Here is a 13701-nt window from a genome sequence, read left to right on the forward strand (position 1 = left end):
GAGACCCACTCGGCCGTGTTTATGTGTAAAGTCTGTGTGCTATTCAGAGGCTCTGATTCATTCCTACGTGGTAATAATGGAAATGGCAATGTTAGGTGCAGGAAAATAACTTTGGAGTTTCTGGTGACCATCCCACTGCTGTCGACAATCCATTAGCTGCATACCGACTAAGGTCTGTCACTGGTCTGCTTAATGTCAGTAGCCTCAAACGGCCCATGTCAAATCTTCTTGTAATACACATGTGAAGAAGTTAATCATTGTAAATCACATTTTGGTGGCCTTACGCATACAAAATAGTGATTGTACAGAAAACCGCTTGTGTTCTCTTGTAACAGGTGTCTGAAATTCAGACTTGACCAGAAATGTAAAGCACTTTCAGTGGCTGTTGCAGCTAGAAAAGCGCTGTATAAAATGCAACTTGATTGATTGATTGATTGATTGAACATTGTACCACATATATGTTGCCATTTCTGAAACAATGGAGAGCATATAAAGTAACCATTCCAATCCCCAAAATAGACCCACCCAAACCCCCAAAGCAAAGCAGAAAAACAAAAAACAAAGACCGAAACATTAGGTGGGCTACTCTTGTTAACTATAGGGTAACCTCTACAGTTGCTGTAAATCTTAAAATATCCAACTTCAGTCCACGATGAAGCTAGCTTAGCATGCCCCGCTCCCCCAGCCGATACAGCGCCAGCTCTCCCAGCCATCAAACGAACCCAAAAAATAGACAAAGACGTGGACAAAGATGCTGCATTTACAGAACTGGGTGAGGCCGCCGCAAACGCGAATTCGCACAGCCATCTTCCCACACCAGAAGCAAAAGGGAATCCAACCACCTCAGGTCTTAGTCATGTCCCATGTCATTGTCCAACCTCTTTTTAGTCCTAGCCTTTTGTACTTCTGTCTTTCTCTTCTTGCTTTGTTTAAGTCCGCAAGCTGTTTTAGGTATAGGTGGAAATGGGAAATTTGGCTGCCCTCTCTGTGCCAATCTTGTGCGACTAGCTCGCTAGCTTCAACCTTGCCTAGCCTTGTGGAAGACTTCGTTCATGCGCAGTGAGTGCACGGGCCCAGTGCGGGCAGATGGGCGGGTAGGTATGTAGACAGGCAGGAAGGCCATCCAATCATTTTATGGGGACGGAATGAGATGATTGGACAGGCTTGTTACAGGCCTGCGACTGCCACAGATACCAGATTTTTTTTTCGTTTCTCTTTTGTCAGAGCATTTTATTTATTGATTGCTGTCGAGATGTAAAGACAATTTCAACAAAAGTAACAAAAAATGCTTCTACAGTAAATTACCTACTCTAGTTTTGGGGTTTTTTTTTGGCTTCCTCCTCGCTCTTTTTCTCCTCAATTGTACTTGGCCAATTACCCCACTCTTCTGAGCCGTCCCGGTCACTGCTCCACCCCCTCTTTCGAGCCGGGGAGGGCTGCAGACTACCACATGCCTCCTCCGATACATGTGGCGTCACCAGCTGCTTCTTTTCACCTGACAGTGAGGAGTTTCACCAGGGGGACGTAGCGCGCGGGAGGATCACGCTATTCCCCCCCTCCCCCCTGAACAGGTGCCCTGACCAACCAGAGGAGGTGCTGGTGCAGCGACCAGGACACATTTCCACATCCGGCTTCCCACCCGCAGACACGGCCAATTGTGTGCGCAGGGACGCCCGACCAAGCGATTTGAATCCTCAAACTGGTGATCCCCGTGTTGGTAGGCAACAGAATAGACCGCCACGCTACTCGGACGCCCACCTACCCTAGTTTTAACCCTAAACCCGAATCCTAACTCTTAAATGAACCCTTTAGGAAGTGAGGACTAGCCAAAATATCCTCACTTTGCAAAGATGTGCTAAGTCTGACATTAAAAACTAAAGCTGATCCTCACAAAGATAAAAGTACAAGAAAACACACACACACACACACACACACACACATATATATATATATATATATGAATAAGTGGATAAGTTGACACTCAAATGTAAACACTCAGGCTACCATGAGGTGCTTTGGCTCAAAGGCTCCAATACGCTCACCGCACACTGGAAAGACTACACAACACCTGTGCCAGTATGACCGACAGTCAAACATTAAAATACTGGTTTATTATTAATACAGGCGGCACGGTGGCGCAGTGGTTAGCGCGGTCGCCTCACAGCAAGAAGGTCCTGGGTTCGAGCCCCGGGGTAGTCCAACCTTGGGGGTCGTCCCGGGTCATCCTCTGTGTGGAGTTTGCATGTTCTCCCCATGTCTGTGTGGGTTTCCTCCAGGGGGCTCCGGTTTCCTCCCACAGTCCAAAGACATGTAGGTCAGGTGACTCGGCCATACTAAATTGCCCCTAGGTGTGTGTGTGTGTGTGTGTGTGTGTGTGTGTGTGTGTGTGTGTGTGTGTGTGTGTGTGTGTGATGGCCTGGCAGCCTGTCCAGGGTGTCTCCCCTCCTGTCGCCCAATGGCCTGCATCCCCGCAACCCTGAGAGCAGGATAAGTGGTTCGGATAATGGATGGATGATTAATACATGATAGCAGGACACTAAAGTCTAATTCTGAAAAGGAAATTCTCTTGGTCTGTATCCTCTGGAATTTAAAAACATGAAATTAGAAAAATAGAGGTACGAATTTTTTATGCCGTGTTCTCTGGAGAGAGATCAGCAGTTATGATGAACCTCCACTGGGAAATAACACAGCTGCTACTTTATCCCGATTTTACTGTTCTCTCTCACATCACTAAGGGGAGTACAAGACCACACACACACACACACACACACACACACACACACACGCACACACACACACCCCATCATGGTCTGGTTTATCAAAGAGCCAATGTACTCGGTAGCCCTTGAAGCCATCTAGTCAGGCCATTACCCAGAAGTCCCACCGAGCTGTGAAGAGCTGCAGCCCATTAGAGAGACCATACAGCAGCATCAGATCATTCTGCCAAGTTCCATATCACCAATATCAACACAGCTAAAATGCCACCATCAGAGAAAACTAGGTCTTTCTCGCTCTCTGTTTGTAGACTTTTTAATATTTCTAGGCTTCAATGAGAAAATGTATTTTTGAAACCTCATAAGATGCACTGAGAGGAATCAGGTCAGGGGGTCTGGGCCCTTGGGTTTGAATCTATTTTTATAATGAAAACCGCCGGATCCACTACTCCAACAGGATAGATGTTATTATGGTTATCCGTGTATCCAGGACTACAACCGGATACATGTTACCATGACTCCCACTGTATCCAGTACAACTACAGGATAGATGTTTCTATGGTTATCAGTGGATCCAGGACTACTACCGGATACATGTTACCATGACTCCCACTGTATCCAGTACAACTACAGGATAGATGTTTCTATGGTTATCAGTGTATCCAGGACTACAACAGGACACATGTTACCATGACTCCCACTGTATCCACTACTCCAACAGGATAGATGTTATTATGGTTATCAGTGTATCCAGGACCACAACAGGACACATGTTACCATGACTCCCACTGTATCCAGTACAACTACAGGATAGATGTTATTATGGTTATCAGTGTATCCAGTACTACTACAGGATACATGTTACCATGACTCCCACTGTATCCTGTGCATCCCTGGGCTTGTCTTCATCCGGCCACGCGGCCTCTCTTATCTGCCGGTCCGGCTTTGCCTTTGCCATTCCCTGTACGCCGCCTTCCTGACCTGCTTCAATAAATCCCCTTTTCTTACCTACCATATATCCATGTCTTGAGTTTTGCATTTGGGTCCACAAGTCTCGGCGTAATATTGATTTTGTGTTGTTTAAGTGCAAAAATGTGAAAGATCCTTTTTCTCAAACATCCGTGGTTGCTTATTGTCATCCCGGTTTGATTTTTATTTTTTTGTGCCAACATAGTTCTGTTCAGCAGCAGACTCACAACTCATACATATCAGAGCTTCTCACAGGCGTTTGACATCACTCCAAACTGTCAGCTGTGTTACCACACAGTAAGAACGCTTTGAAAGAAATAAAACCATGCATGATGTGCACTTTATTAACTCTACTGCAGTATTTGGCTGTGAAACAAATTTCATCTGAACCTGAGTGATGCTGCAGCCCCCCAACAGCATGAATGAGTGCCTGGGAATTAGCTTATGTCTACGCCTTCTTGGTTTAATATTGGCATTTTTCTTGATTCTCAACACTGGTTTCTTGTTGGAAACGGTGTAAAAATTGACTAGCGGCACTTAATTAAAAATACAACACTATTTTATTGGCTTTAAATTGCACTAACCTTGGATTCTCGCTCCGCTCGTCTTTCTTCCCGCCTCCTCTGTGCAGTTGATAAATGTGGGGTGGGGTTGCTTTTTCAGTGCAAAGCCCAGGAGCACAGGACTGTTTGGTGTGGTGGTCTAAACATAAACTGTGGGACACCGCTGCAGCTGAATCTATGTATGGGAAACTGTTGTTGGCCACAGTGGCTGAGAGGTTTGACAGAGTCCCCGTCCACTCACAGAATTTACCAGCATTTGGCCAGTGGCCAGATTTAATTTCCCACCCTGCTATTACTGTTCTTAAATACATGTTCCCATCTTTTTTGATCCCCCCCCCCCCCCCCCGTCCTCCTTTTCTTCCCAGTTGTATCCAGCCAATTACCCCACTCTTCCGAGCCGTCCCGGTCGCTGCTCCACCCCCTCTGCCAGTCCGGGGAGGGCTGCAGACTACCACATGCCTCCTCCGATACATGTGGAGTCGCCAGCCGCTTCTTTTCACCTGACAGGGGTTTCGCCAGGGGGACGTAGTGCATGGCAGGATCACGCTATTCCCCCCAGTTCCCACTCCCCTCTGAACAGGCGCCCCAACCAACCAGAGGAGGCGCTAGTGCAACGACCAGGACACATACCCACATCCGGCTTCCCACCCGCAGAAACGGCCAATTGTGTCTGCATGGACGGCCGACCAAGCCAGAGGCAACACAGGGACTCGAACTGGCGATTCCTGTGTTGGTTGGCAATGGAACAGACTGTTATACCACCTGGACGCTCATGTTCACATTGTTGGTGTAATTAAATGTTCATAGTCCTGTATATACACCATGTTGTCTGTGATGTGGTGTAGGGGTTGTCCTTGTTAACTGTCTACAGTCCCTCCAACTAACCTTACGCCAAAGCAAATTCCTTAATATATATATATATATATATATATATATATATATATATATATATATATCTCAACACGGATACAGGAAAAAAGATTTTAATGCATAGCGGTACAGGCCTGTTTTGTTCGACTCGCACTCATCAGCTGCCAATGTTTTTTTCACAACAAATCATACAGTTACGTTGCCCAGCGTCAGGCCCCTAATTTCGGTTGGACAGCAACCAGTCAGATGGGGAAACATTCAAATTATAACAACCAATGGTGTAGGTACTTATCATGCACAGCAACCAATGGAGGGGTAGAAAACAACCAATGGGACTGGGATTGGTTTTGAAAAGCATTTAGGGGCCTCCTCATTAGTCGAGAACTCGACACCGTTGACGGTTTCAGAAAAAAACGAGATATATATATAAAAACATAACTGGCATTAAAAAATCTTTGTGCAAATGATTATAGATTATATTCTTCATTTTTACAAATCTGTACAAATGACTATAGGTACTTACGAGACCATTTTTAAATTTGGTATTTTCAGATATTTAAGATTAAAAAAAAATATGAAAATTATGTGAGTCATGCCCAATTTCATCCAGGAAAGTTTGCATCTGTCAGTACATCCTCGTTTGTTTTCCAAGCTGCTGTCGACCGTTTCCTTATGGCGGACGTGCTGACGTATCTAGGCAACAGCCAGTAGTAGTGAATGCAGTGTCTACATATGTACGACTATGGTTGCCATGACCACCACTAGATCCCATACTACTACAAGACTGATGTTACTGTGGCTGTATACCGTAGTACTATAGACTAGATAAAGGATAAATACATGAAGGAGGAGTTCTGTATAGGTCAGCACTGTATTAATGTGATTGTGATGTGTCTGTTGACTCTTTGTGTCTCCATGTCTCTTTAGGTCCAAGATCTGGATTGTAAGCTGAATGAAGGTTGCAGATCATAGTTTTGCTCATCCAGCTGTCCCTTGGACTACACTACATGCAAGACAGGTTGAGATATACCACCTCCGTATCATCCAGCATCACCACCACTCAGGAGATCAGGTTCTTTTTCTTTGGTGCTCTTTATACAGGTTTATTGTTTTAGTCTTTCTCCTGACACTCTGGTCCAATGAGACTTAGAATGAGACCATATACAAAGAATAAAACAATCCTTGTGCAATATTACACAAACAGCATTCACGCTGAACACTGACTCAAACATGACCCATTGTACTGACCTGTCAGTGGTCCCCATGAAAGGAATTAGTTTCACCGTCATCAACCCTGCAGTCCAGCTCGCATACAGAATCGCATGCTAAACTACCTAAACCAGATGAATGTAGTCATGCCAGGTAAACCCAACAAGGTTTACCTGGCACCTTCCTTTACCAATATTTCATTAACAAAATAGTCCCTAGATAACCAAAATAACCCACACCCCTTGTGTTTGTGTAAGAAGAGACATCGGCATTTGTCACATTTTTACATTTCACAAACCACGATGACCCTCTTTTTATCAGGCTTAGACCACGTCTGTGTATCTTGTAACGAGTATATTAGAGGGACAGCTCAGGTTGGACGGTTTGGAGACAAAGCAAGAGAGGCAGGTTTGAGATGGTTTGGACATGTGCGGAGGAGAGATGCTGGGTATATTGGGAGAAGCATGCTGGATGTGGAGCTTGTAGCGAATTCGAGGGGGCAGCCTGGGAACCGCCGCAGCAGGGATGTGAACCGGGGTGTCCTGCACCACGGGTGACTACACTAACCAGTCGACTAAAGGGTCCGACCCGATAGCCAAGGGCTAGTGAGTCTATTTATCCATGCACCTTACAAGGTGCCAGGGAAGAGAGGTTTATAGATGTGGTGAGGGAGGACATGCAGGTGGCTGGTGTGACAGGAAGATGCAGAGGACAGGAAGAGATGGAAACGGATGATTCGCTGTGGTGACCCCTAACGGGAGCAGCCAAAAGTAGTAGTAGTAGTAGTAGACTGAATCAATCTTGTGTTTTTCCCTCGTGTCATGGTTTGGTAATCTGTCTCTGAAAAACAAATCTTCTCTAAGCCAAAGTGTCAAGTGAGCTCGTAAGCTTATATAGGTGAGTCTCAACTCAACCTTTCAGTTGTGTGCTCATCACAGCTGCAGCGGGAGGTGAGCTCTGTTCTTCAGGACGGTTCCCATCCCTTACACAGTGAATTCCAGCTCCGTCACGCCGGCTGTTGGTGTGTGTGGCCCCTAGCTGGAGAACGAAACGACACAGAAATGCTTTTGTACCTGCAGCCATTGCACTACTAAACAAAGCTACCGCCAGATGATGCACTTCACCCAAGCATGGCACTTTAAGCTTTTGTGTGTGTGTGTGTGTGTGTGTGTGTGTGTGGAAACACTTTGTCATGACCTTCTTAGGAGTTCTTATATTCTTGATACTATTATTTTTGATACTATGATGATACTTGTTCTAATGTATTTTGTTTTGATGCATTTTGAGTCTGCATCACTGTTATGTCGTATTTCTAGCTCTGCAGTGCTGCACCTCATGTCTGTAAAACAAGTTTACCCTCTTGTGCTAATAAAGAAACCTTGAACCTGTGGCGCAGTGGTTAGTGCGGTTGCCTCACAGCAAGAAGGTTCTGGGTTCAAGCCCCGGGGTAGTCCACCCTTGGGGGTCCTCCCGGGTCGTCCTCTGTGTGGAGTTTGCATGTTCTCCCCGGCCGTACTAAATTGCCCCTAGGTGTGTGTGTGTGTGTGTGTGTGTGTGTGTGTGTGTGTGTGTGTGTGTGTGTGTGTGTGCCCTGTGTGATGGCCTGGCGGCCTGTCCAGGGTGTCTCCCCGCCTGCTGCCCAGTGACTGCTGGGATAGGCTCCAGCATCCCCGCGGTCCTGAGAGCAGGATAAGCGGTTCGGATAATGGATGGATGGATGGATGAACCTTGAACAACCTTCTGCAAGTATGGTTGGATATACATTTAACTAAACGGTCACTGTGGGATTGGGATTGGACTCCATCAGATAACCAGATACCAGAGCACTGTTAATGTGAATTTGGAGTTTCTGCTCCTAATAATGGTGTGTTAGATTTCAGCACGGTAAGTCTCATAGTGCTCCGGGTGTCACTCCCTCCACAACATACATAGAAAGACGCCAGTCTGGAAGTGCAGCTAATGCCAAATGATACGGTCTGTTTTATAACGATCTATCTTTTCCTTTAACCCCCCCCCCCTCCCGAGCCAACCTAATCTGTAAATGCAAAGAGGACTGGAGTGATGCTGTTCTTTAACAAAGGAAAAGAAAAGAAAAGAAAAGCAGAAGTATTCTCTCTGGGTGAATCCTCCACAGAGCTCTAAAGACCAAAAACATTTTCCTGAAACACAGCCTCGTTAAAATCGGTGAGTTTTCTCTGCAGCGGCCAGCCCATGGGACCACTCATGTTTGTTTGAAATCACATGGAGGTGGGGAGTGTGCGTGTGTGTGTGTGTGTGTGTGTGTGTGTGTGTGTGTGTGTGTGTGTGTGTGTGTGTGTGTGTTAGTTTGTGAATTTGTGTGTCTTAGTATGTGTTTTTGAGTGTGAATGTGTGTGTGTGTGTGTGTGTGTGTGAGAGAGAGAGAGAGAGAGAGAGAGAGACAGAGACAGAGAGTGACATTGAGAGAGAGAGAGAGAGAGAGAGAGGCAGTGACAGAGAGAGAGAGAGAGAGACTGACATACAGGGAGAGAGAGAGAGACAGTGACATACGGGGAGAGAGAGAGACAGTGACATACGGGGAGAGAGAGAGAGAGAGACATGCAGAGAGAGACAGTGACATGCAGAGAGAGAGAGAGACAGCGACATACGGAGAGAGAGAGAGACTGACATACAGGGGGAGAGACTGACATACAGGGGGAGAGACAGAGACAGAGAGAGTGACATGCGGAGAGAGAGAGAGACAGTGACATGGAGAGAGAGAGACAGTGACATACAGAGAGAGAGAGACTGACATACGGGGAGAGAGACAGTGACATGGAGAGAGAGAGAGAGAGAGAGAGACAGAGTGACATGGAGAGAGAGAGACTGACATACGGGGAGAGAGAGAGAGACAGAGTGACATACGGGGAGAGAGAGACAGAGTGACATGGAGAGAGAGAGAGAGAGAGAGAGAGAGACAGTGACATACAGAGAGAGAGAGATTGACATACGGAGAGAGAGAGAGAGAGAGAGAGAGAGAGAGAGAGAGAGAGAGAGAGAGAGAGAGAGAGAGAGAGAGAGAGAGAGAGAGACTGACATACGGGGAGAGAGAGAGAGACAGAGTGACATGGAGAGAGAGAGAGAGAGAGACAGTGACATACGGGGAGAGAGAGACAGAGTGACATGGAGAGAGAGAGAGAGAGACTGACATACGGGGAGAGAGAGAGAGACAGAGTGACATGGAGAGAGAGAGAGAGAGAGAGACAGTGACATACGGAGAGAGAGAGAGTGACATGCGGAGAGAGCGAGAGAGAGAGAGAGAGACAGTGACATGGAGAAAAAGAGAGAGAGAGACAGAGAGAGAGAGACAGTGACATACAGAGAGAGAGACAGTGACATACGGGGAGAGAGAGACAGAGTGACATGGAGAGAGAGAGAGAGAGACAGTGACACAGAGAGAGAGAGACTGACATACGGGGAGAGAGAGAGAGACAGAGTGACATGGAGAGAGAGAGAGAGAGAGAGAGAGAGAGAGAGAGAGAGAGAGAGAGACAGTGACATGGAGAAAAAGAGAGAGAGAGAGACAGTGACATACAGAGAGAGAGACAGAGTGACATGCGGAGAGAGCGAGAGAGAGAGAGACAGTGACATGGAGAGAGAGAGACTGACATACGGGGAGAGAGAGAGAGAGACGGTGACATACGGGGAGAGAGAGAGAGACAGAGTGACATGGAGAGAGAGAGAGAGAGAGAGAGAGACAGTGACATGGAGAAAAAGAGAGAGAGAGTACAACAGACAACAGATTCCCTCATGTTGAGTTCAAAGGCGCCGTCTAAGACAGAGTTTTCTACAAAACGTCTACAGTAGAAATGTGCCTCTAGTTAATTAGCACTCCGCGACAGATGACTGCGGATTTACAGCAAACAAACTATAATTGGAGTTATCTTTAAACTCAGCTGTTTTCCAGCCAACGCACACCAGTCTGCTCCAAGTCGCTGCTGTCGGCAGTTTTCAAACTGCCTCACTTTGCATTCAAACGGCCACCAACCATGTCCGACAGCGGGCTGGGCTGGCTGATGGCTCTCTGCTGTGATGGGTGGATCATTAAACTGGATTAGTGACTGATAGGACCGCTGAGAACTTTTCTGTGCTGACACTGGAGAAACTTGGAGAAACACTGGACGAACTTTTCTTTCCAGTCAGCGACACTGTTATTGGTTGTTTCCAGTCAGCAACACTGGTATTGGTTGTTTCCAGTCAGCAACACTGGTATTGGTTGTTTCCAGGCAGTGACACTGTTACTGGTTGTTTCCAGTCGGCGACGCTGTTATTGGTTGTTTCCAGTCGGCGACACTGTTATTGGTTGTTTCCAGTCGGCGACACTGTTATTGGTTGTTTGTTGACACTGTTATTGGTTGTTTCCTGTCAGCGACACTGTAATTGGTTGTTTGTTGACACTGTTATTGGCTGTTTCCAGTCAGTGACACTGTTACTGGTTGTTTCCTGTCGGCGACCCTGTTATTGGTTGTTTCTTGTCGGCGACCCTGTTATTGGTTGTTTCCTGTCGGCGACCCTGTTATTGGTTGTTTCCTGTCGGCGACACTGTTATTGGTTGTTTCCAGTCAACGACACTGTTATTGGTTGTTTCCAGTCAGTGATACTGTTATTAATTGGTATCCACAGAGAGCCATATGGGCTGTGGTTCATTTGTAAAAAAAAATCCCAAGGGGGATGGTGGTGGCCTGCAAGGCAGGGTTCAAAAACCACAATTAAAACGTGCCCATAAGCTACATGGATAGAATTTAAGTACCAATAATACACTGAGCAAAACGCAGTGTGTTGTTGTTTGTTTTTGCCCCCATTTTTCATGAATTGAGGTAAATGATCCCAGATTTTTTTCTATTTGCTCTACCAGTTCAACTCTCAGGTTTTGCACACAAATATGTATACGTTTGTCTCCCCGCCTGCCGCTCCATGACTGCTGGGATAGGCTCCAGCATCCCTGCAACCCTGAGAGCAGGATAAGCGGTTTGGATAATGGGTTGATGGATGGATAATACATCTCTTGCCAACGTAGTCCAGCTATCTGACAGGTGTGACATTGGCATGCTGATTAAGCAGCATGATCATCACAGAGGTGTGTGTTGTGATAGGGAGCATAGAAGGAAACTCTAAAATGTGCAGTTTTTGCTGCACAACATCATGCCAGAGATGCAACAAATGTTGAGAGATCATGCAGTTGGCATGCTGATTGCAGGAATGTCCACTAGAGCTGTTACAAGAATAATGAATGTCCATTTCTCTACCATAAGTCACCTCTGGTGTCGTTTTAAAGGTTTTGATAGTACAGCTAACCGGCCTTACAACTGTAAACCACACCAGCCCAGGACCACTACTGCCGGCTCCTGCACCTCCGGGATTGTCTGAGATCAGCCACACAGACAGCTGATGAACTACTTGGTTTGCACAACCAAAGAGTTTCTTACCAAATTGTCAGTAACTCTCTCAGGGAGGTTCTTCTGCATGTTTGACGTCCTTACAAGGGTCTACCCCAGAATGCTGTAAAGCACTTTAATTGTCCCGAGTGGGCAAATATTCACTGGCACGCCGGAGAAGGATCCTCTTTAGCAATGGATGCTGCTTTCAGCTGTATCAGGCAGATGGAAAACAGTGTGTATGGCGCTGTGAGAGTGAGCGGTTTGCTGATGCCAATGTTGTTGAAAGGGTGGCCCATGGGGGTGGTGGGGTTTTGGTATGGGCAGGCATATTGTAGGGACAATTTTTCAAAGGCAATTTGAATGCACAGATATACTGGGATGAGATTCTTAGGCTCATTGTTGTGTCATTCATCTTCCACCATCAACATCTATCCATTAATTTAAAAGGAAACTCTTCAGACAGTCCTCAGGCACTGGTAAAAGAATACTAACACCTTTAATGCTGGCACAGAAAAACAAGAGTGGGGAGTCAAATGGCTCGAGTCAAGTGCAGCTGTAGCACAAATACGAAGTACCAGCTGATGTCTTTCAAATATGGAAGGTGCTGTATTTAGCACTGTTCTGCAAATCCAGCAAAAAACTTTTTCCCTGTGGGTAATACAGGTCTGCAGGAACGCCAACGTCTGGGAACAGAGCAGTGTTCTTAGAATTCGTGATCCATCAAATTGAAGTGTGTCAATGCAAGGATAGATGCCAGCATAGGCAGGGTTTACATTGAAATCAATTGGAGCATTTTTATTAACTGGCGTCAACTGGTGCCAGTATGCTGTTGCTTCTACAGTAGTTTAAGATGCTTTGGTGCTGCTTTTGGTGTTGCATCAGCAGAGTTCTGGTATGCAGGGGCGGCTGGTGCTAAATTTTTTTGGGGGTTGCAATTTACCTTGGCGCAGTACACCTGACAGCTGCTTTAATGTCCACACAGTCACAGAGTTATTAAGAAGGACAATGTAGCCTATAGATTTTATCAGGGTTCGTAGACGGTGGATGATTGACAGTCGAGATGAGGCGTCATGGTGGGTGTGAACATGATTGACAGCCACGAGAATTGCCCAATCACGTTAGATCAAAAAACATTAAAACAATACCAATTCGCTGCCAGTAAAAGTGGGAGTGTCTGGGGCGCACAGAACTGCGCCCCATGGAAAATCTGAAGAAACCAATCAGACAGCAGCCTCAGGTCACCTGCTCACCAAAGGTTTGAGGGCTTACGTAAGGTATGGTTTGGCCGGCGCCCCTCACCCAGGAAGTATATGTATTCAGACAGAAATCAACCAAATACCATGTGGAACCAATATTTAATGGCTGCTGACAGGCGCTCACAGACTGAAAACACTTTTATTTCATAATTATTTGAATTATACAACTAAGTTATATTTGACATGTTTAAGTAGGTTGTCATCGCTTGATATTTGAAGGGGGCGGCGCCCCAGCGCCCTCTACTGGCCAGCCGCCACTGTTGGTATGTTAGTGGTAAATTCTGACATCATGGCACTTGGAGTAAAAAATGAACTCTTGCTTGTTGATACAGACAGCTGGCTGCTCTCAGGAGGACATGCAGTCTGGTCCATGATAAACCACTTAATCTTATAGTTTCCATATTAGTCTTAGAGAGAATCCCGTGGGCACCCCCCCCCCCACGTGTGTGAAACAGATGCTGATGATGTGCTCAGCGTTGTTTATGAAGGTTGAAAAAGGCCAAGATTTCCTTTAAAATCCGAACTTGCTAAAAAATAAAAAATAAAATCCAAGCTGTAAATTGTGACTGGTTACATGACGGTTCGGTATCCCAGAGAATAAAATCTATTTTACAGTCAGCCGAAGACACAAGATCCTTGTAATCCTCCAATCTCTCCCTGCACGCCTCCGCCCCACTGATCAAACCATTTCCTCTTGGAAACAACCTCTGAGCTAGGAGAGAGG

Source organism: Lampris incognitus, chromosome 9 (assembly GCF_029633865.1).
Source record: "Lampris incognitus isolate fLamInc1 chromosome 9, fLamInc1.hap2, whole genome shotgun sequence".
Lineage (NCBI taxonomy): Eukaryota > Metazoa > Chordata > Actinopteri > Lampriformes > Lampridae > Lampris > Lampris incognitus.